The sequence below is a fragment of the Meriones unguiculatus genome, chromosome 5, assembly GCF_030254825.1.
Source record: "Meriones unguiculatus strain TT.TT164.6M chromosome 5, Bangor_MerUng_6.1, whole genome shotgun sequence".
NCBI classification, from domain to species: Eukaryota; Metazoa; Chordata; class Mammalia; order Rodentia; family Muridae; genus Meriones; species Meriones unguiculatus.
Window position 1 is genome coordinate 129,299,969 of NC_083353.1, and position 27,471 is coordinate 129,327,439.

Genomic DNA, 27,471 nt, shown 5'->3' on the forward strand with positions numbered 1-27,471 from the left:
GTTGCTTCAGTGATTGGTAGTGGGTAGGAAGAGGTAAGATTTTGACCAGGTCACCAGAGTCACAGCTGGGAAGAAATAATCCCACTTGTGGTGTTCTCACTACCTCCAAGAGCTGGCGTTTGATGCTTTAATTACACTCAGGGACTGGAGCGAGGCGCAGTAGTTAAGAGTGCTGGCTGCTCTTACAGAGAACCTGGGGTCAGTTTCCTGCACCCACATGGGGGCTTACAACTACATGTAATTCCAGTTTTAGGGTGTCTGATGTCCTCTTCTGGCTTCTCTAGGCACCAGGAATTCATCCAGTGCACAGGCAAACTTAGGTAGATAAAACACTCACACAATCACATAAAAATAAATCTTAAAAAATCAAAAGAATGTGGAGAGTGGGGATATTCATGTGTTCCCTCTTTATTTTGAATATTAGTCAAAAAAAGGTTTAAGATGAAGAACAAAATAAGTCACATTCATTGAAGAAAAGGTTAAGCATGGGGCTTGCTTATGGAACTTCATCTTTTAGGGGGGAAAAAAAACCCTCCTGGCCAGACCAGCAATGACTTTATATAAATAACAATAATATTAATATCCATTCTTACTTTTTGATTCTTTAAAAAAATATATCATGATAGTGGCAGGGGAGATAGCTCAATGGCAAACTGCTTGTCTCGTGATCATGAAGAGCTGTGCCCTGTGCCCTCAAATCTACCTAAAAACGTCAGGCTTGGTGGTACACACTTGTAAGCCCAGAGTACTGGAGGCAGGAAAAGAAAGGTGCCGGGCTTGCTAGGCAGCCAGCCTAGACTCCTTTGCTAGTTCCAGCTCAGAGAGTGACTCTGTCTCAGAATATAGTGGGTGACATTACTGAGGGATGACACCCAGCCATTGATCTGTGGTCTCCACATGTATGCATTCACGTGCGCAATACATGCAAACATGTATAAGCACATGCTTATACACATAAAATTCCCCTGACCGTACTGTATTTTCTTGTCCAAATTATCTCCATGTTCTGGAATTGTGATGTCAACTACAGAATTTCCTTGACAGGCCAGGCCTTTGTTTCGCCTGCTCCTTGATCATACTCTTACAGTGTGGCATGGTTTGGCATTGGCTCATGTACTAGTTTTTTATACAACTTTAAATTATTTTTCCAGATCCCTAAATGTTTTGACAAGTTAAGCTGCTCTGAATTATTTGCAACAACCTTGGCTCTGAGGAAGAATGCCTTCAATTAAAATGATAACAAGTGAACAACTCATTAAAACACACACACACACACACACAGGAAAACATCAGGGAGAAATGCACGGTGTGGTATGTGCTTTGTGGCTGGCCACTGCGGCTTTCCTCCATGGGTGCATCACTTTCAGTGTCTATGTCTGCCATTAAAGACACATGGAATTCGATGAGGTAATCTGTCCTATCTACTTGCAAGCAAAGTTTGAGCATTGAAAAAGAAAGCCTTTCCTTGTATGTTGTTAATACCCTATAAACCTACGACTTCAGCATTAGGAATGACCATGTTTTCATAAATTGCATGACTGGATGAAAGCAAGCTGTCCCATCCCACAGTCTAAAACAAGGCGTTCCACTCATACTAATATGTTTTTGGGAAGGGGAGACAGTTTGAAGCAGTGCCTTCAAGTGCAGCAAATCAAAGCATGTCCTTTGCACCGCCGTGAAGTGAACGCTCCAAAAGCCGCCAGCTTGAGCGAGGAGAAGCCGGCTCTGTGGGAAAGATCCATTTCTCGGAAATACCCGGATAGTTCTCTGCAGATTTTTCTTTTTGGGGAGCAGACTCTGTGAATCTTCAGGCCAGTTGTTATGTGAATTATCCTTTTCTGGGGTTCTTTCCTGTCCAAAAAGTACACAAATGTGTGCAATTTCATGCAATAGTAAAATAAGCACATGAATGAAAATCATTATAAGCACCTGGAAACGTCTGCTTTGGTTTTTCATATACAAGAAGAACTTAGCAGAAAAAGTTGACGTTTAAAGGTAATGAGGCACAAAGATGGTAACAGATCAAATACATGCGTTATCAAGCTCCAAAGGATCTGTATTGACACACAAAAGTCGTGGGATGGCCACTGGTGGTGTCTGCCTTAAAAAAGACCGTGTCTTTGCATACTTAACCATATGTAAAACAAGGATCATACATCCACGTGGCTTTTATATTGAGCTCTAAAAAAAGGTCCTCGTGCTTACTGGAAAATATCTGATTTATTTTCTTAGACACTCAAGGAGCATGCAGAATGGATTGCTCAGGAGTGTGGCCCCTGCCTTGGATTGCCTTCACTTTGCGTGTCTGAAAGAGTGAGGACAAGAGCTGTTGGAAGTAAGATGCATCGTTACTCTTGTCAGAGAGCTAATCACATGACAGGAGGCACAACCACATTCGATGAGAAATGGCGTTTGTGGTTTTTATCGGGGAGGCTAAGGACTAGTTAGGATGTAGATCTTGTAGAAGTCAGCGGAGTGGGTGCGGACACTCGGTCAAGGGGCCGTTTGGGCTCAGAACCTCGGGCGACTTCTGCCGACGTGAGTGCGGAAGTAGTTGGGAGGTGGTGTAGCCCGATGAGATTGGTGAGCCTACCCAGACCAGCAACCAATGGCAGGCTCGGGATGGAGTGAGGAACCTGATTGGTTGCCTAAATCTATATAACACGCTCTCTCTTCCAGGGAGAAACGAGTCGCCTTTGCTCTTTCACCAGGCTCCCAGCCTGGGTCCCCTGCCCTCACCCACAGGCTGGACTCTAAGGAGGAGGACCAACAGGTAGGCCTGGAGTTTTTATAGCCTCGAACTAGTCCTGCTCCTTCTGTTTCCAGATGGGCCGTGCAGCGTGGCCCTCTCCTGCCACCATGGCTTTCGCACCGTGTTGACTGCGTCCCTTTGGAACTGTAAGCTAAAATAAATGCTTTCTTCATTTCTTTTGATCACAGCAATAGCAACTAAACTAATAAACTGCATTAAAGATCATAGGAGGACCGAAGGACAACAGCCTCTGGAAAGGCTGTCAGTGACTTTTAAGTATTTAAGAACTCAGAGGAAATGGGGTGATAAACAAAGAGAAGCAATGATGTGACTTTTAGGAGACAATTATCACTGAAAGGAGAGGGATGTGACTGAAAGGCTTGTCAGAAACTTAGAAAGAGGGCAGTTTGAGAAAAGCCTGCTAGACAAGTTCATACAAGGCTTGTGTGTTTCAGGTGGATGGCCTCCATTTAATCTATTGATTAATCTCACATGCTAAAATTCGATTAACAAAATGTTTTTCTATGATCTCTCATCTATAAGTGTGGCTGACATGTGTGTGGTCATTTAGACGAACAAACCTTTAAAACATTTCATCCCTATTTAAAGCCATTAAAAAATCCATTATGCACCAAGCAAAAATAATTTGTAATATTCAAGTTAGATTTAATTCTATTATAATGCTATGTTCTCCCTCTTGCTTCACAGAGGACAAGAATATTAACTAATGGGCTTTAGAAATGGCCACTGGTGCCACTGTCTTCTAATGCTCACAGTCATTAGCATAGAAAAACATAGCCATGGCACTATTATTTTGAGTGGGACCCCTCCCCCCATATAGCCTTCACCTTGGTGTGATAATGGCCTTGTTAAATGAAAGAGCTGGCATACCTCTAGGGGGTGGTAACAATTCAAAAGAGAAATACTTACCATGGTAATATCAAATCCATGCTTTGACGGGTTCTTCTGTAACAATGACGAGAGGGAGACTTTCGAGGCCTCTTCAGTGAGGCTTCGAATGGTCTTGTTTTTGTCTGCATTGAGTTAATTACCTGGCTATCTGCCAAAAATCCCCTCTACCTTGTGCGAGGTGGAGTCTGCTCTTAGATAATACTCACTTCTAATGCCGAGAAGTGGTATCTAGCGTCGCTGCTGGTACCCATTAGAAAGCAAGGGACTGGGGGCGAGAAGCTGCTCTCTGGGAAGTGCTCTGCAGCAGCTTCCTGTGTGCTGGGGGAAGGTGCACAAAGAGAAACCCTGTAGCCACCATCTCCCCATCTTTCTTCAGAAGAAAGGAGGAGAAAACGATTGCACATAACCTGCTCAGCAGGGAGCTCAACTCTCCAGCTTCGTGGCAGCATAATTTGGTTATTTCATACAAGTCTATCATATGCAAGCATTTCACAAATAAACCAGGGACAGCTTTGAATGCAATCTGTGTTTACTAATATGAGCTAATAAAATCTCATAATATTATTTTGTATCACACTAATGGGCATTGCATTATAGAATATTAGTTAAATCGCCCATTATTTCAGTGTTTGAAGCATTACACACAGTGGAGGCACGCATAGCATAACATGAAATGTGTAGGGAGATGCATGATTCAGGAGAAAGGTGGAATTTCAGCGGGCTGTGTAGTTGGGGAGATGGCTGAGTTGGTAAAGTGCTTGCCTTGCAAGCTGGAGGCCTTAAGTTCAATCCTGAGCACCCGCATAAAAATCTGTGTGTGGAGCCAGAGAGAGGCCGATCACTGGACTGTCTATCCTATCCTGTTTGCGAAGTTACAAGCCAGTGAGAGACTGTCTTAAAAACCTAGATGGATAGTGCCTGACAAATAACAGATGAGGTTGACCTTGGGCCTTTGTATAAACACAGACAGAAAGACAGACAGACATAAACACACACACACACACACACACACACAGATAGAGACAGAGGACAGAGAGACTGGTTAGGGTAGGTCAAGTAAACAGAACATTCAATATATGCTCCACTTTGGCTCTTCTGAGAAATGTTCTTTTAATTCCTTCATAGCTCTTGATAGACGTATGACCGAGGGAAATAAATAAAAACATTCTGTTATTTGATTTTTCTATCTGAATTGTATGGCTAAATATTTCCCTGTGTTTATTTTAGCAGGCTAAGTACGCTTATAGCAATGTTTTTAACTCAGTAAAATTTTTTTCAGCAAATGGTATACTGATTATTTTGAGGGACATACTGCCAATAGCCAGGCGTCATCACACCTTAGTTTCCCTGAGACGGTCTTGTTCACTTATGGCGTTATTGCTTTTCATGCTGTTGTATTCTGTACTCAATAGTAGCCTGGTTCTTTGTGGTGGCTGTGCCATTGCCTGGTTGTCCAGGCCAGTACTGTTCTTTCTTACTGCCTCAGTTGCTTTCCTCACTGGTGTGACTAAATATTTGACAAGAGTAACTTAAGTAATAAGTAAGGAAGAGTTTGGTTTAGGTCACGGTTTAAAGATACAGGCTTTGTGGAAGGGAAGGCATTGTACCCACACTCTGTATGGAGAGAATGATGAAATCTGTGCTCAGGCTTTTACTCAGCTTGGGACTTCGGTCCATGAAATGGTGACACCGTATTCCGGAATGTGTCTTGCCACCAGTTACACACACTCTCTCACAGAGGTCCCTGGAGGTTTGTTTCCCGAGGTGATAGGGAAGTTAGTCAAGCTGATGATAAAGAATAACGATTGCATTCTTACTTTTAAATGATTTCAACCTCACAGGCCTTGTAAAGTAGTCTCAGTACTACACCCTACTTAATCACTTGGGAATTTGAATGTAAATTTTGCTAGAAGTTGTCTAGAGTTTTGTTATTTAACTATTTGAATATCACTGGCTGTAATTGCTCCAATTATCAAAACAAAATGAACAGAAAGAGCAGAAATGAAGGATGAGGAAGGGAGAGCAGAGAATTCATAGGTCAAATCTTGAATGCCTTCGTTTCCACAGCTATTTTTGGGAGAGCTGAGTCCATTTCAAATAAAATTTATATGAGGCTCAAACTGTATTAATTTTTGCCCTCAGTACTAATCCTTCCACAGAGTTTAATTCCTCTTCTTTGCTCTTCCGTCATATCATTGACACCTTATGAAATATCCCTTCTTTTTGGTACTCACACGAGTGATTGCTTACGACGGGATTTCAGTTGTATGTATTTGTGAGTCAGTTCTGGCGGCACCTTCTCCAAGCGCCACTTTGGCTCGGCAGGACCACCTCAGCACCAGTCTGCTCATCTCAGAGCTGGTTATTTGTTTAGGGGTCCATCCAATGTCTGTACCAACGCCTCTACTTGTATACAAATTGCCATTTGTAATTTATACAGAATAACCAGTGACTATTTTTAACTATGTAGATGTCTCCCTCTGGCCCACCACATTTTCAGTTGCATGCAATAGTATTTCCCCCTGCATCAATTGTTACATTGCTGTGAAGGTAACAAATAGTGGTTCCCTGGCTTATCCTTTAATGTTTAGTGGATGGAATCATCTCATAAAGGAAGTCATTCCCACTCATCTTTCTCTCTGCTTCGTGCATTTTTCAGATTTTCTTATTTGTAAAGATCAACGCGTTGTAATCTTTGTGGGTTTTACTCTTCTGCTGTTCATTTGGACTAAAGATTTGACGTCTGAGTCATTTCAATATGTTCCCTCTTAGATTATAAACATTTCCTTTGTTTCTGGCATAAATGCTTCCCAGATATGCCCCTTCTTTCCTGAGCCCTTGTAAGAACTGTTTTTATAAGATGTCCTGCTGTTTTAGTGTGGGAGGGTCATTAGAAACCAAGATGTAGATGCCAAATGAGCTCATTACTCCTGAGATGTCATTGTTCCCTGATCTTTAAAGGAACAAAACTAACACATGTATATAATGAGTTGTGAATAGCTTATAATTCATAAATACGAGATGTCTGCTATGTACCGGTTATGAGTTTATAACCCTAACTATGTGGTTTTGCTCTGTATTTTCTATATTCTCTTTCATTTCTCTATTTTATTTATTTTTATTTTATGTGTGCGAATGTTTTACCTGCATGTATGCGCACTATGTATGTGCCTGTTGTCCACACAGGACAGAAGAGGGCACTGTATTCCCTGCCTGAAGGTGCAGACGCTTGTGAGCCTCCCTGTGGGTACTGGGAATCAAACCTAGGTCCCCTGTAAGAGTAACACGAGCACTTCACTGCTGAGCCATCTCTTCAGCCCCCAAACCCTCACTCTTCTTCCATCCACAATAAGAACTCTCTTTGCCAATAAATCAAGATGTATGCTAGATTTTCTGATTCCCACAACACAAAAGATCATTTCATAATTAGTCCAGCAAGAGCAGCCCTGTGGGCAAAGGTCAACGGTTGTCTTAGGCATTCATGGTCTTTACACTGACTGTTCCTCATTCAAGGATAGTGTTCCCAAGTGACTTAGATACGTTATTTTTTTTCATGCAGTGTTTCTCCATTTTTTCTTTTCTCTCCTCTGTGGTTTCTTTCTGCAGCAAGATGCTCACACAAGATCTGTTATGTGCTGTGACTATTATTTAGCATGTTGCTTTCCTAACTTAAAAACATATCCTGAGAGTCACTCTAAATGTCTCTATAAAACTACCTTTCTGCCTATACCACTGAGTAGAAGCACACCATTGGGGAGGTGCACTGTTATTTACCATCTATATTATTGATTAGACTCAGGAAACTGGGTAGATGAACTCTAATTTACATTTTATACCAGGTTCTCAACCTGTGGATCATGACCCCTTTGAGGTTGCACATCAGATATTTACATTACAGTTCATAAAGTAGCAAAATTACAGTTATGAAGTAGCAATAAATATTTTTATAGTTGGGAGTCATCACAACACAAGGAACTGCATTAAAGGGTCACAGCATTAGGATGGTTAAGAATCACTGTTCTATAACATTGAGTGAATGTTTGCAACTGTACTATAACTTATCCAATCAGTCTCCCCCTCTCTGTGGCTGGTAGGATAATTCCTGAAGTTTCACAGTCACAGACAATTGGGCAACGACATTGAACAATTGTCTTCATATCAGCAAGATCTCTTCAGGTTAATACTGAGAGTTTTTTAAACAAAAGGAGCAGGCAACTGTAGTTTTAGTAGATATTGTGGAATTCCATTCCCTAGGCATTATATCACTTTTTCTCCCCCAAATCTTGTGTGAAACTGCACATTTTCTCAAAGCCTCAACAACAGAATGTGATCAAACTTTTGAATTTTTACCAGACTGATGCATACAAATGGCATCTTACTATAGTTTAAATTTTTATTTCTCTTGTTATGAATAAGGTGGGAAATGTTTCCATATGGCCGAGGGCTGTTTACATATTAATTTTGTGAATTTTCTGTCTCATCTTCTCAGCTTTTTATGGAATTCTTTATATATTAAGACTATTTCCCTGTCACTTGTGACGTATGTCGCAAATGTTTCCTCTCCATTTGTTATTTGTCTTTCGTTCATGTTGAAATTTGCCATTCAAAAATTTTATTCTTAGATAATTAAATTTATCACTAATTGCAGAACAAATGGATTTTGAATTATGATTTGGGAGTCTCCCCCTCCCATCTGAGTCTACAGGCAATCACCCACTTTTCAGTTTGTATAATTTTATAATAATTTGAATGTTTTAGATGTCTCTTGTGTTTAGACTTTGTGAGATATCAGATAGGAATTCAAACTTTATCTTTTATGCAAATGGTTGCCACATGTCACAACCATTTGTTAAAATGGTTGTTAAAATGTCCACTTCAGTCCGACAGCTTTTAGTGTGGCTCTACCTCTGTGTAAGAAATCACCTTTCGTTATCAATATCCGGATGCCTGCTGCTGTTGTCGTATTAATATTCCAAAACACAGTTGTTATTATGTCACATTTACTGTAGCCTGAATAACAACACCCAAACCTTCAACATGTGACAGTTTTAAAATTAACTATGAAGTTTAAGCTTCCTGCTGTTTCTTGCAATATGGCAGACAGGTATTCTGAAAAAAAAAAAAAACCCAAAAAAAAAACAACAACACTGAATTTAAAATATGGAGTAATTCTGGATACGATTCAAATAAACAGTGTCGATAATGCTTTTGCTAAGCTTAAAAGAAAATAAATTGAATCGACAGAGGCCAAAATGAAGACAGGACTGACACCAGAGCCCAAATGTGCTGGGACCCAGATGAAAAGACACTCAAAACTTAGCTGCTGAGTCCATATAATGGAGGGAAACTTGGTTCCTGTGCCCTCTACTCCAGCATTCCAAGCCTTGCTAGAAACCGCCAGTTAAAGGGAGACTTTGTGGCTAAATTATCTGAGAAGAAATGCTCCATTTTCCCCCAGTCTTTATTGTCTAGAAGTGCTTGTTTAGAATATGGGCTATCTACCAACATGAAAGTAAGCCACATTTCTATAATTAAAACAATATTGGTGAACATAGTAGAAAACAACAGCGTCATGAATGAATGAGCACCAGCTCGAGTGGATGAAACGCTCGAGCACAGTCTTAACTTAAAATAAGTGTAAAACTCAGGAGCGCATGCATCTTTGTGCAATAGAGGGACACAAACACAGCTTAACTGAATATGTTAAAGGAATAATAAATAAGAGACTGCCCACATTTATGGAAGACAGAAAAGGTTTCCTCAAGAAGTACAGACAGGACATGAGTGCTAGTAATATCTTTTCCAAGACATATTGTTTTATTGATCCTTGTTTGTGCTTTATAGCTTACTCATTTATAGTAACTTTATAAAATTTTATTGAATGCTTACTATGCAGAATCATGCAATATAATTGGTGTATCTGAGCCAAACACATGAAGAGCTGGGCACGATGGCATATGTCCCTAAGTCCATTAATAAATACGCTAGGAATGGTGGAGCAAGCCTTTAATCTCAATGCTTGAGAGACAGAAGTATGTGGATCTCCCTGAGTTAAAGGCCAACCTAGTCTACATAGTAAGTTTCAGACCAGCCAGGGAAACATGGTGAGACCATGCCTCATAAAAATAGGTAAGTAAGTAATAAGAAAGGAAGGAAGGAAGGAAGGAGGGAGGGAGGAAGGAGGGAAGGAAGGAGGGAAGGAGGGAGGGAGGGAAGGAAGGAAGGAGGGAAGGAAGGAGGGAGGGAGGGAGGGAGGGAGGGAAGGAAGGAAGGAGGGAAGGAGGGAGGGAGGGAGGGAAGGAAGGAAGGAAGGAGGGAAGGAAGGAAGGAGGGAGGGAAGGAAGGAAGGAAGGAGGGAAGGAAGGAAGGAAGGAAGGAGGGAGGGAAGGAAGGAAGGAGGGAAGGAAGGAAGGAAGGAGGGAAGGAAGGAAGGAAGGAGGGAAGGAAGGAAGGAGGGAGGGAAGGAAGGAAGGAAGGAAGGAAGGAAGGAAGGAAGGAGGGAGGGAAGGAAGGAAGGAGGGAAGGAAGGAAGGAAGGAGGGAAGGAAGGAAGGAAGGAGGGAAGGAAGGAAGGAAGGAGGGAAGGAAGGAAGGAAGGAGGGAAGGAAGGAAGGAGGGAAGGAAGGAGGGAAGGAAGGAGGGAAGGAGGGAAGGAAGGAGGGAAGGAAGGAAGGAGGGAAGGAGGGAGGGAAGGAGGGAGGGAAGGAAGGAGGGAAGGAAGGAAGGAGGGAAGGAGGGAAGGAAGGAAGGAGGGAAGGAAGGAGGGAGGGAGGGAAGGAAGGAGGGAAGGAAGGAAGGAGGGAAGGAAGGAAGGAGGGAAGGAAGGAAGGAGGGAAGGAAGGAAGGAGGGAAGGAAGGAAGGAGGGAAGGAAGGAAGGAGGGAAGGAAGGAGGGAAGGAAGGAGGGAAGGAAGGAGGGAAGGAGGGAAGGAAGGAGGGAAGGAAGGAAGGAGGGAAGGAAGGAAGGAGGGAAGGAAGGAGGGAGGGAGGAAAGGAAGGAGGGAAGGAAGGAGGGAAGGAGGGAAGGAAGGAGGGAAGGAAGGAAGGAGGGAAGGAAGGAAGGAGGGAAGGAGGGAAGGAAGGAAGGAGGGAAGGAAGGAGGGAGGGAGGGAAGGAAGGAGGGAAGGAAGGAGGGAGGGAGGGAAGGAAGGAGGGAAGGAAGGAAGGAGGGAAGGAAGGAAGGAGGGAAGGAAGGAAGGAGGGAAGGAGGGAAGGAAGGAGGGAAGGAAGGAAGGAGGGAAGGAAGGAGGGAGGGAGGGAAGGAAGGAGGGAAGGAAGGAAGGAGGGAAGGAAGGAAGGAGGGAAGGAAGGAAGGAGGGAAGGAGGGAAGGAAGGAGGGAAGGAAGGAAGGAGGGAAGGAAGGAAGGAGGGAAGGAAGGAAGGAGGGAAGGAAGGAGGGAGGGAGGGAAGGAAGGAGGGAAGGAAGGAGGGAAGGAAGGAGGGAAGGAGGGAAGGAAGGAGGGAAGGAAGGAAGGAGGGAAGGAAGGAAGGAGGGAAGGAAGGAGGGAGGGAGGAAAGGAAGGAGGGAAGGAAGGAGGGAAGGAGGGAAGGAAGGAGGGAAGGAAGGAAGGAGGGAAGGAAGGAAGGAGGGAGGGAGGGAAGGAAGGAAGAAGGAAGGAAGAAGGGAGGGAGGGAGGGAGGGAAGAAAGGAAGGAAGGAAGGAAGGAAGGAAGGAAGGAAGGAAGGAAGGAAGGAAGGAAGGACCAGTGACTAACAAAATGATAGACTGTAATACATACTGATAGGGGCTGGTTAATGGTCTTCTGGTATAGAAAAGATGGCTGGTGTCAGAGACAGAGAGTAGTAATTTCAGAGATGCAGGTTTGAAGGCTCATTGAGGTGACGTTAGCCTTAAAGACGTAAAGAAAAATGAGGGAGTAGAAAATCTTAAAAGTCGAGCATTTTAACAATCGCAGCACTGATGTCCCACCTTAGGGCTGTCACAGGCCCAGAGGGCAGCTGGTTACATTGGTTCAGAGTGAATGAAAGACAAAGTTGCAGAACTTGAAGGCAAAGATGGCCTAGTGGGAGGCCAGAGGCTTTAGAGCTCTCAGAGCAGTATCGTGCTTAATGAGAAATGCCATCTTAGGCTCTGTTTGCTTAATCTTTAAGGTCATGAGGTCTTTGGAAGGGGAGGTCTGCCTGGGAGAAGCCATGCCACTGTGGGGGAGGGGCAGATTTGAAGTCAGAGAGCCTGGCCCCACGCAGGTTCTGTTTCCTCTCCCCCCACCTCTGTTTATTTGTCTCCCTCCAGATGAAATGTGCCCGGAAGAGCTGTGTATAGAGCGAGCTCTTCTCAACTGCAGCACTGTGAGAGTTGATGGCCTAAACCAAGGGTCTGAGTGGGCAGCCAGGAGACCCTTTCATCCTCTCCTGACAAGAGGATTCCTGGGTGGATAAAAGACAGGATATGAAAAATAGAACAGTCATTCACGGTTAAGTCCAAAGTTTAAGGGGAAAAGAAAGGGGGACATTATTGCACATTGATTGGTGACCTCATGGATATCCTTAGTCCTGACGGGCTTGAAGCACCAACAGCACACTTTTCTCCTTCTTCTGTGTTCTTCCACTACTTCTTTGCCTTTGTTGCCTTCCCTGTCCTTTTGCTGTGACCTCAGAGTCACATGCTCAGTGAGGTCTAGTGATGTCTCCTCTTACAAGGACATCAGTCAATTGGGATTAGGTGGAACCTCTATGACCTCATTTTCCTTTAATTGTCTCCTTAAATGGCTTCGTCTCTACAGAAAGGCACATTCTGAAGTAAAGGGTTAAGAGTCAGTGGATGAGTAGGATACAAAATGGAGAATTGAGGAACTTAATTTCATACGTATTAAATTGAGGCACCTTGGACATAGCATAGAAAGTATTTTGTATGTGGAGGACATACATTTCTAGGATTCAGGGAGGAAATAATTAGAGATTTAAATGCGAGTGTTGTCACGGTGAAGTTTTAGGTCCCACAAGGCACAGCAAGGCCATCAAGGAAAGGAGTTTAGGTAGAAAAGGTTTGAGGTAAGAGCCGGTACATCCCAACAGAATGTCAGTGATGAGGGGAGGTTGAAAACCTGTGATACGGCCAGAGGAAGGACCATGAAAAGCAAATGCACTGAGCCATGTGAGCGAACTGTTATCAAGGGTGGATTCAGTCTATGAGCATCGCTAGCGGGTCCGGTGGATGGAGTTTTGGCTGGTTCCTCCATTCTTCAATGGGCCTATCACTAATAAAATCACCACAGTGAGGAAGTGGCGAGGGACCTATGCCTAAATCGCAGTGAGCTTAGCTGAACAGAATAAATGAAACTGCAGTCGGTAAAGACTGTTTCAGAAGTTTCTTCTTGGGCTGGAGAGATGGCTCAGGAGTTAAGAGTACTGGCTGCTCCTGCAGAGGACCTGGGTTCGGTTCCTAACGTTCATGTGGTCTCACAAGCATCACGACTGCACTGTCTGAGGAGACAGTGCCCCTTCCAGCCTTTGTGAGCATTGGGCACACACATGGTACACAGATGTACAAGCATGTAAACACTCATACACACCCACTTTTAAAAAGAAATTTTAACTTTATGAAGGACAGAGAAAGGTAGTACATAGTCAGAGACAGTTTGAATTGTATTTGCATCAGTTTTTTTTTCCCATATGTAATATCTGCACTATAAATATCGCTTAACGAATAGTTGCTTTTTTCTAACTTCTTTCCATCTCTCTGTTCCTTTCTTCTGGAAAATGCTTTTTTGTACCAATTAGGTGGGGGGAAGGGATTGGTCTTCCATTGACCAGAGGAATAAACATAAGATTCATAGTACAGAGTAATAAATGGTCCAAGCAGGGTCATGAGATTCAAGCTGAGCTACTCAGCCATGTAGCAGAATTTTCAAGTGCTTTGAGAAAAATTCTTCTCTCTTCTGTTCATAGTTTGCAACGTTTTAGGGTTGGGAAATGCCTTCCGTGTGCATAAATCATTTATTGTGTAGTCATTTCTGTAAAATTGGAACATCCGTGTGCTGGGGAGGATAGAGAATCCTCAGATTTGGGAAGCTCACAAAACTCATGGATCCCAGGAAGAAAATTTAGCAGGCTCAGCAGGATCAGAAGGTAATGAACTTTACAAGCCCCGCTCCCTATCCCCCCTGTCACCCCACTGTCAACAAAGTTTGCATAAACGGGAAAAAATTGCTGCAGGGAGGAGACTCTAAAGTGGTGCTGCCTGCAAATTGTCATCATCATCATCGTGGGGTGGGATCTTCAATGACTTGGCCACCCTTGGGCCAGCCATACTCCTGTAGGTAACCCTAATGAACTCATGGGACTTGGGTAGAACTGTTTCTTTGGTCTGTCATCAGTGCTTTCTTGGGTGAACAAATGCTTGTCTGTGCGTCCCCAGAGGGAAAAGCACTAAACAGTGCTATTCTAGAGAACAAAGCCTGCAAAGAGTCACACAAGGACAGCAGGCACAGAGTGCTGTATTGCTGACACTTTTTATGTCTATGATTCTTTTGGCTTTTCCTTTGGGCATTTCTTCAGAATTCATTCCAGGGACATGAAGAATGAGTCTGTTTGGGGGAGTCAAGCACAAACTGGACATCTAGAGCATTCTAAGACCTGTGAATCCTGTCTTTTCATCTATCCTGTAGCATTTAGTGCTTTCTTCATGACAGCAACTTCTGACTGTAGCCTACCTTGACTTTCTTGTTCCACATGCCCACTCTCTGACCTCTATGAGAAGAATATTTCTGAGTCAGAAGACTCCTCTTGTCACCTCTGCAGCCCTATTTTAAGCTGGTTTAATTATCTTTTTGTTGAGTGAACAAATAAGTCTTCATTCACACGTAGCTTTTCATGGTTTGCATAGGCTCCGGGGTTTTTCCATTTTGAGTTCTTTATCAGTCTCAACAATGTCACTATTGCGCCAGGGTCTTCATCCCTCTAACCTGCAATTTTTCTCCTACCTCCATAAAGGCTCTCATACCTCTCTTGCCATTTTCTTTCATTTTAGCTTTGTCCACAGTTATGTGAGAGCTCCACCAAGGCGGTCGTCACACAGTTACTGTCTCCATCAACCCATTTTCATGCAAAGCACTTTGTGTATGCTGCGTTCTCAATGAGTAAAACTGTGTCAAGCTTCCATAAACTTCCAGAACATTGTTACTTAAATTCGTGTATTTGTCTTGGGAAAATATTAGGATAAACTTTACTAAGTCTAATAAAGTGACTTTAAGTAACTGTGGGCACTAATGATGATTGATGAAAATGACAAGAATATCTGCCTCTTACAATGAATGTTTGATTATCTTCTATTCTTTTCTCAGCTTGAAACAATAAGACATGGAATACTGAACAACGATCAAGAGAAAGAATTTGAAAATATTATCTTTCAAAAGAGAACATGAAAGGAGTTACAGTTTTTATTGTTGTATAGAAAAACGTCACCATGACCTCAGGTGGAGATAGACTTCATGGACAGTTCTTTGTACCGGTTGATATCCCCATGTAACTGTGGACAACCAGCTGTTGTTCTTGCTTTATTAATATTGTTGCGTGTGTGAAACTTACTGACACAGATAAAAATCTGCTGCTGTGAGGTTTGCAGATTAATTATACTTATTCATATAGACACAAAAAACATTTGTTGCTAAAAAAATTCTGTGGAGTAGCAATAGTATTTTAACGTAAGAATGCTCACTCCATTTGTAGCTGAGGAGCCAACGGAGGTCATTTCCACTGATTCTCTGGTTTTGTCCTGTCTTGAACCCCTCATTCTTCAATATAAGACAAGGCAGATTAGGACACCTCTGATTATCATAGTGAGAGAGTCCTTTCTGCATCAGCTTTAATGGAGAACTTTAGAAGATCCTAACCTGCATGCTACCTGGTTGATAATCCTTACGAAAGTTTAGTTTCTCAAAGAGAGTGAACCTAGGCAATTAAAACCTATTGTTCTACCAACCTGTATTAAAAACCTCTACAACATAATAATATGATAGTTGTCTCAGCTCCCCAAAAGGAAAAACGTTGCCATTAGCTGAATAATGTCATGTGGTCTGCCGTGTTAAGCAAATATCAAATGTGTCCCTACACAGGAGAAAGGTGTGGACTTTCTTGTGTGGCCGTGGGATGTTGCACATCCTTTGTGTTATCTTCTTTGGTTCCATTTTTATTCTGAGTTAATGAGAGCTTTATATGAGTAACCTAGGATAGACCATGGTCTTTTTAGACTAACTTTTTCTTACTGCCAAATAAATCTCTTTTAAATATGTTCTCTGTGAAGCAATCATGACATCCATTGGCCAACTGGATCTGGGGTTATGCCTGGATACTTTCCACATTGCACGTGGCTGTCAATTTGAATTGTGTATCAACTACCCATCATATTTGGCACATCTGTATTTAACATTGGCATTAATTTTACCCTATTGTTCTAATTGCAGTACTTTGATGTAATGACACCATTCAATTCACAGATGGTACTGGTGGGGGGTTTTCCCAAAAAAATATAATGTAATTTTAATTTGGAATGTGAGAATGCCAAAAATAAGCGCTTCACTGATTAAGTTATCTGAGCCTTCTAAACAGTTGAAAATTTGAACGGAATAGGAAAAACTGGGAAGGAGAACAGCAGGTTTCAGCCCCAACCTACTGCAAATGTTTTGTGCTTTGATTATAGTCCATGGAGCTCCCAAGTCTTATCGGTTCCTAAACAAATTCTGACATACTTAAGGAAGACAAAAATTGATAGTTTCAACTAAAATGAAGGCATTCTTTTGAAAACAAAGTCTCTGATGGTCAGGGATGGAGCTATAATTTTAAAAGCAAATATTTAATTTAAAAAATTATATAAGGTATCATCTGAAACTTGGCATTCATATAGATCCATGTATTTCTTGGTGAATCACTGTCATAATTTTTATGATATTACAAAAAAATTTTATAAGTGCACAATTTTGTACTTTATAAAATCAAATCAGGTGATGAATGCAAAAAAAAAAATCTCAATGGGCCCAGGATTCTTCACAGACAGAGCAATGACTAGAATACAAAGTTTTGTGTCTCATTCGAAAGCTCTATCTGCTCCTGAGCTGTTTGCACAGGACACAGAAAACCTTTCTGGTGAGAAGATGGTGTTCCCATGTTGGGGGCCCAATCATGATGACCAGCTTCAGTTTGGAAGAGAGGCTCTAATCTCCTAGAACACCCCATTTTTCTCATGTGCCTAGAATAGTCACCGAATCCATGGAGGCAGCACGAGGGATCAGAGACTGTGTGCAAACAGCTACCTATGCCTCGGCAGCTCATCAATTGCTTAAAATACAGAGATGTAGGGCGCCACCAACTAAGAGATTCTAACTCAGCTAGACATGTTTCATGAGGTGAGGGGGTGGTGGACTTGTTGATTTCTTTTTTTAAGATGTAGAAATGATTTCTCAGACAAAGCAGAGTCCCGGCTGGCTTGGAGACCACTGAGAGTTGCCAAATCTATGGGCCTCTAGACTGCCAATGGGTCAACATGACATTCTCCAGGATACTCTGAGACAAGAGTGCCAATAAGGCATTGTCTAGGTAAGATCGGCATGTGTGTGTGTCTGTGGGCCACTTTCTTCATTATTTTCATTGGTGTGGGAAGAACTCTCAGTATACATCATTCCTTGTGCTTGTGCAAGAGTAGAGAAAATGAGCTGAGCAAGGACATGCATGCATCCGTTCTTCTCCATTCTTCACTACAGAAGAGACTAGTGTTGAAAGTTCTTGCCTTAACTTTAACTGCAGTGATGGACTTTTAACATGGAACTGTGAGCTGAAATAAATACCCCTGTAAGTTGACTTTTGTCAGGACATTTTATCACAGCACCAGAAAGAAACTATGGCAAGGATGAAGCTTGGGTCTATGACAAAGAGACTGTTGGCTAAAGCAGAAAAGAGTTGGAGCTTCTATTACTGTCATTAAACACCATTACCAACAGCAGCTTGTGGAGAAAATGGTTTATTTGGTTTACATTCCCTGGCCATGGCCCATTGAGGGAAGCCAGGATGAGAATTTAAGGAAGGATCTGGAGATAGGGACTGAAGCAGAAGCTGTGAACAGTCACTAGTTAATGACATGTTCCAGGCGGCTCACCCAGCTTGTTTCATTATATACCCAGAACCACCTTCTTGGGAGTGGCACTACCCGCAGTGCCCTTCCGCATCAGTCATTATTCAGGAAAAGGCCCCACCACACACTTGCCAACCTATGAAGGCACATTCCCAACTTAGTTTACTCTTCGAGATTATTAAACAATATCAGTACAAAAGATCATTTTTTATTTTTTTCTTTTATTAATTTTAATTTTTTTAAAAAAATTATTCCCAATTTGAAGCTTTCTTGCTCAACTCCTCTCAGTTCCACCCTCTCTCCTCTTCCTCCCATCCCCTTCCCCTAGTCCACTGAAAGGGGGAGCTCTCCTCTGCCATCTGCCCATAGCTTATCAAGTCTCATCAGGACTGCCTGGATCCTCTTCCTCTGTGGCCTGGCAAGGCCACATGACCCGGGGAAAGTGATCAAAGAGCAGGCAAACAAGTTCATGACAGCCAAATGTTGGGCAGAGAACAATGAGTCTTACAGAAGAGAGGGATAGAAGGACACAGAGGGGACAGGAGCCCTGCAAGGAGACCAACAAAGCCAAAACATCTGAGCCCAGGGGGTCCTGCAGAGACCAATGCACCAACCAAGGACTATGCATGGAGAGGATCTAGAACTCCTGCTCAGATGTAACTGTTTGGCAGCTCAGTCTCCATGTGGGTTCCCAAGTAAGGGGAGCAAAGGATGATTTTTAAGCCCCAGATTGTACTTCTTCAGTGAGCGGGGTTTCCCAGTGTGGCTGGAAGACAGTGTGGTACAGTTGAATGATAATCCAGGAGATGCTGGATGGTTTGTTGCCATTAGATCTGACTGGATGGAAACTTCCCCCCAGGCCGTAGGAGACAGTAGGACATGACTGGCTGTCGATTTCCTGTAGCAGGTATCAGGAGGGTGTGCAGAATCTGCGGACACCACGGAGTCATACCTGAGGGTGTCTGGGGCAGCTTGAAGCTCTGCTTTGTCAGATATGATTAAGAACCTCAAGGTGAGGGAAGAGCTTGTACAAAGAAATTTGAGACGATTTTACTGCAAAACTCATAGTCTTTGGAAACCTGTTTGTAAACATACAGCATTCTTAGAGCAGTGATCTTCCTCAGATGAACACCTGCTGAGGGGAACAGGACCACAGCCCATCAAAATTCCTAGTATTTGCGTCTAACCAGGAATGATGGGCAAACACTATACAGGAGCTGTCTCGGAACACACAGACTCAGTGCTAGTGCCGATCCACACTCTCAGAACAACCGTATTCTGTTTCCCTTCTGAGGTCCTCGCACTGCGTGTGTAAGGAGTAGCTGTTCCATTAAAGGACATCTAGGCACCAAAAAGTTGGTGTGTTTCTTTAATCTCTCAGTGTCTCCTGGGGAACTTCAAAATCATGCTCAAGTTTACAGTTCACTCTTCTCTGTAGTGGTGAGTATTAAATGTTAGCCTACCCCAGACTTTTCTAGATCACAACTTTTAAAAGTATAGGCCACAGGTAGCCACAGGGAGTTATATAATAACTGTGGATGTCCTGAAAAATTTGCCAACTCTTCAAGATTTCTGAATGTACAACAACTGGAATTTAGTTCAAAATCTTGTTGCATCATGATTGTGAGGTATTTCTGGCATCCGTCACCTGTGGCATCACATGACTTCATGGAAGCCCGGATTCTAAACACACAACCATAAACTTTGTACTGCAAATGCTTCCCTGCTAGGCAGTGCTGATGAACTCTGCCGTAACCCTTGGCTCAGAGTTAAGTCTATTGTGTACTATGAATTGCAGTGTTTAATGTACAGACAAAGGTTTCTGTTCAGATATAAGCGTAGTGGTCTAATTATGGAAAACAAAAGCTTTCAACATTGCCACTGTTCCTCAGCTTGTGTGAAATTACTATATCTTTGGATTGTATTGAATTAAAATATTTGATTTTTAAATTGTAGTTTGATTTGCTGGCTTAAGTTGTTTCATAATGCATCATGAAATGAATTTTGGCTTGGAGTCAGGATAGAATTTCCAATAATTTCTGAAACAGTCCTTAGCACACTGCTGCCATTTTTGTACTAAGCGTTTATGCAGAGTGGTAAGCTCACCTGTGAAGACTGAAAATCCAACTCTCAATCAACTCTGAAGAAAGGGAGGATGTCATGTGTCCTAAAGAACCATTCAGCCACAATTTAACACTTTTTATAAAAATAAATACATACATCTCATTATGTTGCAATTGTGTTTTCCATACTTGTATTAGTATTATATTATTATATTAAATAATATTAAATTATATTAAATAATATACTATTATTATATGTTTATGAAGGAACTGTTTTTAAATTCAGTTTATATAATGGCATTATCAGAAAATATTTTTATGTGTACAACTATTTTACACACATACACCCACAAACACGCTGGGCTCTGTTATGTGTTGCTGTTGGCCAGCTGCTCCTGGACACGGAACCTGCCCTGGAGCATGTTGATATACCCAGTGACACCCCACTGGAGAAAATGGATTTTCCCTTTGCCTGCAAATAGCTTCTTGGTTAGGCTGGCCTCTGTCTCCGCTTCTGCTTCTCCATGCTGGGATTCTGTTGGAACCTGTGCAGGTCTTCTGTGCTGTGTCGGCTTCATGAGTTTGTATGAGCATCAACCTTTGTGGGTCTGTGACATGCTGTCTCATCCACCAGCCCTGCCTCTTGCGCTCTTCCCACACCCTCTTCTGCACAGATCCCTGAGCTCTGAGGGGAGGGGACTGATGGAGATATCCTGTTTAGGGCTCAGTGCCCCAAAGTCTCTCTTTCCACACATTGTCCAGCGTGGGTCTCAGTGTCAGTGACCATCTACTACAAGAAGAAAGTTCTCTGATGAGCTTCTGAGTGATATTCTGATGAGTCCCAGCCGGCGTGGCAGCTCTGGGTCCCCGGTAGAGACCGTTTCTCTCTGGAAGCATTCTTAGAAAGAAGCAGTATGTATGAAACTTACCTGGAATGTGTATGTGTGCTAAGAGCCTTAGAACTCGGCAAACCATGTAAGAAATTGGCCCCTAATACATGAGCTGACTCCTGGCTGCAGACATGGGTATTAATTTTGGGCAATCACTGCTCTGGAATAAATGTGCTCAGCTAAGAAGTCTCCACACTTCTGGTTGTCACTGTTTTCTTTATCATTGTGTAAAACTCACTTCCTTTCTGACTATACCTAACCATGCCTGATTTTATAGCTTTTTTTTTTTTTACTCTCACATTTAAGAGAGACTTTTCTCCTCAGGTATATGATTTAATTTTACATATATGTGTGCATGTGTGTGTATATATAAACTTCCTCATCTCCTGCCAGGAGTTACTGCATTTTAGTCAGTTTTTGGAAGCGAGTGCAGCTGTTAATTAAGGTGGCCATTACACGATGCATCCGCGTGTAATTTTAGAGTAGCATACTGCAAGTTTGGAAAGGCCCACACCTGTGTTTACCTGTGTAGCATAACTGATTCTGGGGAAATCCAGATGAGACCCAGGTGCCCAACCCACTTTGTTGCAATATTTACGTTTTGCACTAAATATGTTTATGCCTCACATTTGTAGTTACATGGTCCTAATTATGATGAACAGCGTCTCTACACCGCTTCTCTGGAAAGTAGAGATCTTTGTCCCGCACGAAGCAGAAATATAAAACTGACTGATCTTCTTGCCAGTTCTTCTAGCTTGCTGGATAAAAATTCCACAGCACCAATGCTAGTTTGGACATAACTAAAGGAGAAACCATCCTTCACATGGAATTTGCTTGTAAAAGAAAAAAAAATTTTTTTTCACCAACCACAGGGCAGAGGCTATATCAGGCAAACACAGAAACATCAGTGCAGAAAGAGGACACAGAACTGAGGAAGTGAGCAGGAAGTATTGTCACTTAGCAGTAGTTTATGTTTGGTTTTTAAATTTTCAGTGATAACATTTTTAATGTTCCATTTCTAACCTTTCTTTACACTGTGACAGTCATTAGCAGCACTGAGAAAGTTTAAAACACCGTTTTTCCAGGAGAAAAATTCTGGCCACTGGATTATTAGTTTGTATAAATTGAGTCTCAATTAGTTCTTTTGAAAGTCAGTCTGGATTTACAGAATTCAGTCTATAAGATCTTTGAGAATGACCTAACAGTTTCCCAAGCATCTTAAAATAGGGTTGGTTGCCTAATGTTTTTACTTTCAGCCTCCCTGTCCTAGTCTCCAGGCTAGATCTTCAGCTGCTGAAATAAGTCACATTTTCCCAGCTACTCTTTACCTAGCTTGTCAGTCATTTTGACTCTCCTCTGCAGATACATTAATCAAAATATGGTATAAGTTACAAGATGTGAATGTATTTTTAATCAGTCTGTGGGTGGTTGATTAGACCCAGAATTTGCTGTTAAAAATCCTTCATCTAGAGCTTGAGAGCTTTGGGATATTGATTTCTGAATTTATCTATATAGTAGTATTTTTTTCCCACATGTGAGTACCCTTGAGACCACTTGGTCCAGCATGCTGTGTTGAGTGCTCTGTGTGATCAGCCCCTGCACTGACCATGAGGACATATTACTTCTTTGATGTTGTTTTCCAGTAGTATTCTTGAGACTCAAAAATTTTTCAATAATTTTATGTTCTTCTGTGTGTGCATGCTAAACCACCATTCTGTAAGACAATGTTTGGGTTGCCATTAATCAAATATTCCCAGAAATATAAGTGCGATTCCTTCAGATTTGAAACATTATGCATGGTATAAATCAATTCGAATGAGATGAATGTGGTTTAAATGGGTGTCAGTATCCTTTGGTTTGTGTCCTGAAGAAACAGAGGAAAACTACATTTTGGGGTGGTGGTAGTTACTCCATTATATGCACATTTTATAGACTTTTACTTACTTAATCCCCAAGGAAATTGTATGTAGTATCATATAATTCTTGTTTTATAATTAAAAAATAAAAACCTTAAAGTGCTGGGGCAACCTTTTACATGTTCCCCAGGATAAACTTGTGAAATTCTGCAATTTGGACTCATGTGTTTGTCTTCCATTCATTACAGTTCTCACTCAGAATTTGGACAAAAGTCGATATATAGGTGTGTGACCACACACCCGCCTTTAAGCTTTTTGGACAAGCATTAGAAATCTGTATGTCAAGTAACAGCAAGTCAGTGCTCTTAATATAATCTGTAGCAGACTTCTAATTAACCCAAAATTCTCTCTAAATAGCACTTGATTTGATTTATAGTGAAAGTGAGGAAGCACCGTTTCCTACACTGACTTCCTTCTTGACTGTGGCTGTGTCAGTTCATGTTATCTGTGAGCTCTATCGAAAACAACACACAAAAACAGAAAAGGGAAGTGGGTCTGGCTGTGGCTCAGTGGGTAGAGCACCTGCCTGCTCTACTCAAGGCTCAGGGTTCTATTCCAGACCTGCATAAACCAGGTACAGTGGAACACACCTGTAATCTCAGCATTTGGAAGGTTGGAGGCAGGAAGTTCAAGGTCATCTTTAGTTACACAGGGAACTCAAGGCCTTCAGGGCTGTAAAAAAGGAAGAAAAAAGGGGGATTCTTTAAAAGGTAACTTCTTTGTAGCTTCTCACCTCAGTAGGCAATTGATATATTTACATCAATAGCACAAGACTTCTCTAGGTTACATCTTGAGTGTCTCCAAGGAATCAGAGACTGGGCACCGGGCTTGGTGATACTGGAAGGTGGTGGTACCTTCAAAGAGTAGGCCTAATTGGAGGTGTTGTGTCTTTGGAACTTTGCCCTTGAAGAGGATTGTAAGCATCTTAAGCATCTTTTCTTAGCCTCCCTTACCTTTTGGCCTTGAGATGAGCTGCTTTGGTTCTACTGCATGTATCCAGCGAGCTGTCTCATCACAGACTAAAAGTAATGGGGCCAATGATCATGGACGGTGTCCTCCCTTGCTTTCTGTTGCTGTGATAAGCACCACAAGCAAAAACAACTTGAGGAGGAAAGCTAATGGGTCACAGTCCACCAGAGAAGAAAGCAGGGGCTAGAGCACCAGCAGGGCCTGAAGGCAGGGACTGAGTGGCGGCATGGAGGACAGGAAGAACGACTGGCTAGCTTGCTCATGCTTGCTGGGTTCCGTTATTACACAGCCCAGGCCTGGTGTCCGGGGGATCGTCTCACTCACAGGAGGCTGCATCCTCTTCACCAACCAGCAATTAAGCAAATATCTCACAAACATGGCCATAAGCCAGTAATTCTTCAGTGGAGGTTTCTTCTTTGTAGGTGACTCAGGGTTGTGCTAAATTGACAGCTGAAGCAAACTATGACAGGTAGAAACTTCCAAAATCATGAGCCAAGATCAATTCTTTCTCATTCCAACTTGACTCTCTTAGGTATTTGTTTAGGAACACAGCTCTGACTGACACACCCAAGGTAAACTACCCTGTGCATTAGGTTTGAACTATTGTCAAAGGTGCTGACTGTGCTAACAAATCACAGAAACCAAAGAGAAGTAAGAGGGGATGAAATCATCCCTGTGCTCCCCGCTGGTTGTGACAGACAGATGCTTTAAAGCCAATATTGTAATTAGGCCTGTGTAACTTGAGGTCACTGTACAATACAAGAAGAAAATAAAGGCCACAATTGTGCAGCACCTACTGTGAGTCAAGAACCGTATACAGCAAGGATTGACAAACTTCCGCAAAGATGATTATTTTAGGCATTAAGAGTAGAGGTGAAAAAAGTGGATAAATGAGCATGTCTGTATTCCCAAAAATGCTGCTCTAAAACCCCAGCAGCGGCTGTGTTTCCCTGGCAGGCCAAAGTGTGCTGACTCCTGCTATGGCCACAAACATTATCATGAAAATAAACGTCGAAGAAAGCAATTGCTAATTTTATTCTATAGATGAGAGACTGTGGTTTGTAGGCATTTAATATTTATGAAATCTAATTAGGAAAACAGGGCTGAATGTTAGCAATGCAGTGAAAGGAATTTGGAACAAAGAGCTAATTGAGAGGACATTAGAATCAGGAAGGAGCCAAACATGGTATAGTGAGTCCACCCGAGACGGAAGAGAGGAGGGCGCTTTTTCTCAGGGGACAGAGATCCTCTGAAGCCTGGGAGCTGTCCAGCAGGAACCTCATTAGTGAGGCCTCTGCAGAGCCTGGGGATCCTGAGCCACACCCCAACAGTGAGCCAAGGGAAGGGCAAGCACATCCTCAGAACCCCCCATCTCCTGCCTCCATGGTATTTCTTAGTGTACTGCAGCTAGCCCATACAGCCACTTGAGGTACAGAAAACAGAGTGGAGCGTGTGTGTGTGTGTGTGTACAGATGTAGCTTTCCTCCTTTCTGTCTCCCCTCCAAGGTAGCAGTCAGAGCCTGCTATGGACTGAGCAGGTACACTACAACTGGGGGGCATTAAAAAATCTCACTCATTTTAAATCTTACTTTCAAGATACATCACAAACAGCTTCTTTGATTATCTTGAGAGTATTTCCCTGTATTTCCTCCAAAGTTCCTTACCTAATTATTTGGTGACGTCACTTCGTCACTTCTAACATTGCAGGCTGATGCCACCTCCCTCCCATAGTGGACTACACCTGGAACTGTGATTCAGAATTAGCCTTTGCCACACCCTTCAGTTGCGTTTGTTAGATTATTTTAGCATAGAATCAGGAGAGAAACTAAGACTGGGGAGCTCTTCGCCATCCGGGCCCCACTTACCAGCTCCCGAGGCAAATGCAGCAGAAGCCATCCATTCCGACTCTAGCGGGTCTTTGTTTACGTCTACCCGTATGCCCTGAACGATAGTTAAACCGTAATTCTCACTTCAGATGCGTGGCTGCCTCAACTCCTGGCAAAGACTGAAAATTTCTCATTTTATCTTCTGCAAACAAGAAATTTAACTGCCCCTGGCAGATGGCATTTGGTCAAGTGCTGTGAGCTGCTGGAGAGAATGGAATGATGTGCTGGCCAGGGTGGCTGTGGGTGAGTGCCCCGTTCTGCCATAGTGCAAGTGCAGGTAGGGGGCTGGTTCCGTGGCTTGCCCGTTCTGCACCTCCTGCTTCTTTCTGTTAGCCACGGCCTTCTGACATCGACGCCAGGAGCACTAACAGCAAACACTCCCGCTTTGCTTCTCAGGCATCAGCCTACCTTCTGAGTGACCAAGGGATGCTGTTAATGTGCCGACTTTCCCTTAGTATGTAGAGTGAAGTTTGAAGTTTTACCTAGAAAATTCTGGAACATCCTGGAAGTGTTGATCTGTAAATTATATTTAGAGAGAAGAAAAGATTTCATAAAAGTACCTAGCAGGTACCAAAGGTTAAAGAGCTGTTTGTTGTTTATTTTATTATTATTATTAATTATTTTCTGTAACCACTGGAGAACATGGCTCAATGCAGTCATCGCCTTCTGGGTGCCAGTGCCCAAAGCACCCAGGTGGGTTGGCATCCCACTTCTACCGCTCGCTGCTCGTAGCTTCTGACTCTGCAAGATGCCCTCGTGTCCCCTTTGTTTCTAGCTGGTTAACATGTAATAGTTCCATAGCTAGGTACAGAGGCTGGGGTAACTGAGCCGGCCAATGAGTCTGAGCTATTCTCGTGCAGGAAGATTTTATTTTCCCACATTTTAGTAAAGCCAACTTCAACTTAATAGTACCAAAGATCTTTCATAAAAAACATAATGTCACAATGCCTCTGAACCCTGTGGAACAACTTCTCTGCAAATCAACGATGTGCCGCATCGTTGGGCGCAGATACTCTCACCGAGCGCTCTCTTCTTAATCCCAGCCCATGTTGCTGGCCCCAGGTCGCTGGCTAAATGCTCGCCCTCTCTCTGAATCCTATCTCCTTTCCACCTTTTGAGAAGTCTTCGTTTGCCTCAGTCATCTCAGAACATACTTCCTGTAATGCTTTGGAAATATTATCTCTCGGCTGCTGTTCTCCGTCATTACCTCTCCCACCAAACCAGCTTCAACTTCTGATGGTCGCCTCAGCCTGTGTCAGCCACATTTCCCGATCTCACACCCTGCCTGCAAGTGCTGCCGACCTCATGAAAGCCACAGGGGAAGATCAGAAAGAGAAATACTGTGCTTTTTTCTTTGGATAGTCTTGGTGTGACTTGGCCAGTATAGGCGTTTGGTTAAGCTGTCCCGATCTTTGCAGTCTGTGCTGAGACTGGGGCTGCTACGCATGCGCAGCTGTGCTCCCTTACTGAAGCTGATGGAGGGAAGTTTTGCTGGAACTGTGTGATCTGGGCAGGAGGGTTCCACGACTTTCCAGCGTCATAGGTCTGAACAGTTGTAGAAGGGAGCCCATCAGACGCAGGTGCCAGTGCCCAAAGCACCCAGGTGGGTTGGCATCCCACTTCTACCGCTCGCTGCTCGTAGCTTCTGACTCTGCAAGATGCCCTCGTGTCCCCTTTGTTTCTAGCTGGTTAACATGTAATAGTTCCATAGCTAGGTACAGAGGCTGGGGTAACTGAGCCGGCCAATGAGTCTGAGCTATTCTCGTGCAGGAAGATTTTATTTTCCCACATTTTAGTAAAGCCAACTTCAACTTAATAGTACCAAAGATCTTTCATAAAAAACATAATGTCACAATGCCTCTGAACCCTGTGGAACAACTTCTCTGCAAATCAAAGCTGGTTCCAAAACATACAGCCTTTCAGCCAATCAGAACATCTTGGGGATCAAATGGGTTGAATATTTAGCATTCCAGAGGCAGCATGAGCTGAGGCTGAGGAAACT

General features: G+C 42.8%; 1 long non-coding RNA gene across 1 annotated transcript in view; it reads left to right on the plus strand.

Annotated features, from left to right (window-relative positions):
• The first annotated feature begins 2,230 nt into the window (after positions 1 to 2,230).
• Positions 2,231 to 27,471, plus strand: part of LOC132654325 (uncharacterized) — a 41,191-nt gene continuing 15,950 nt past the window's right edge. Inside the window, exons 1-2 of the long non-coding RNA XR_009592013.1 lie at positions 2,231 to 2,335; positions 2,680 to 2,773. This is a non-coding gene — a long non-coding RNA (uncharacterized LOC132654325). The remainder of the gene's footprint in view (positions 2,336 to 2,679; positions 2,774 to 27,471) is intronic.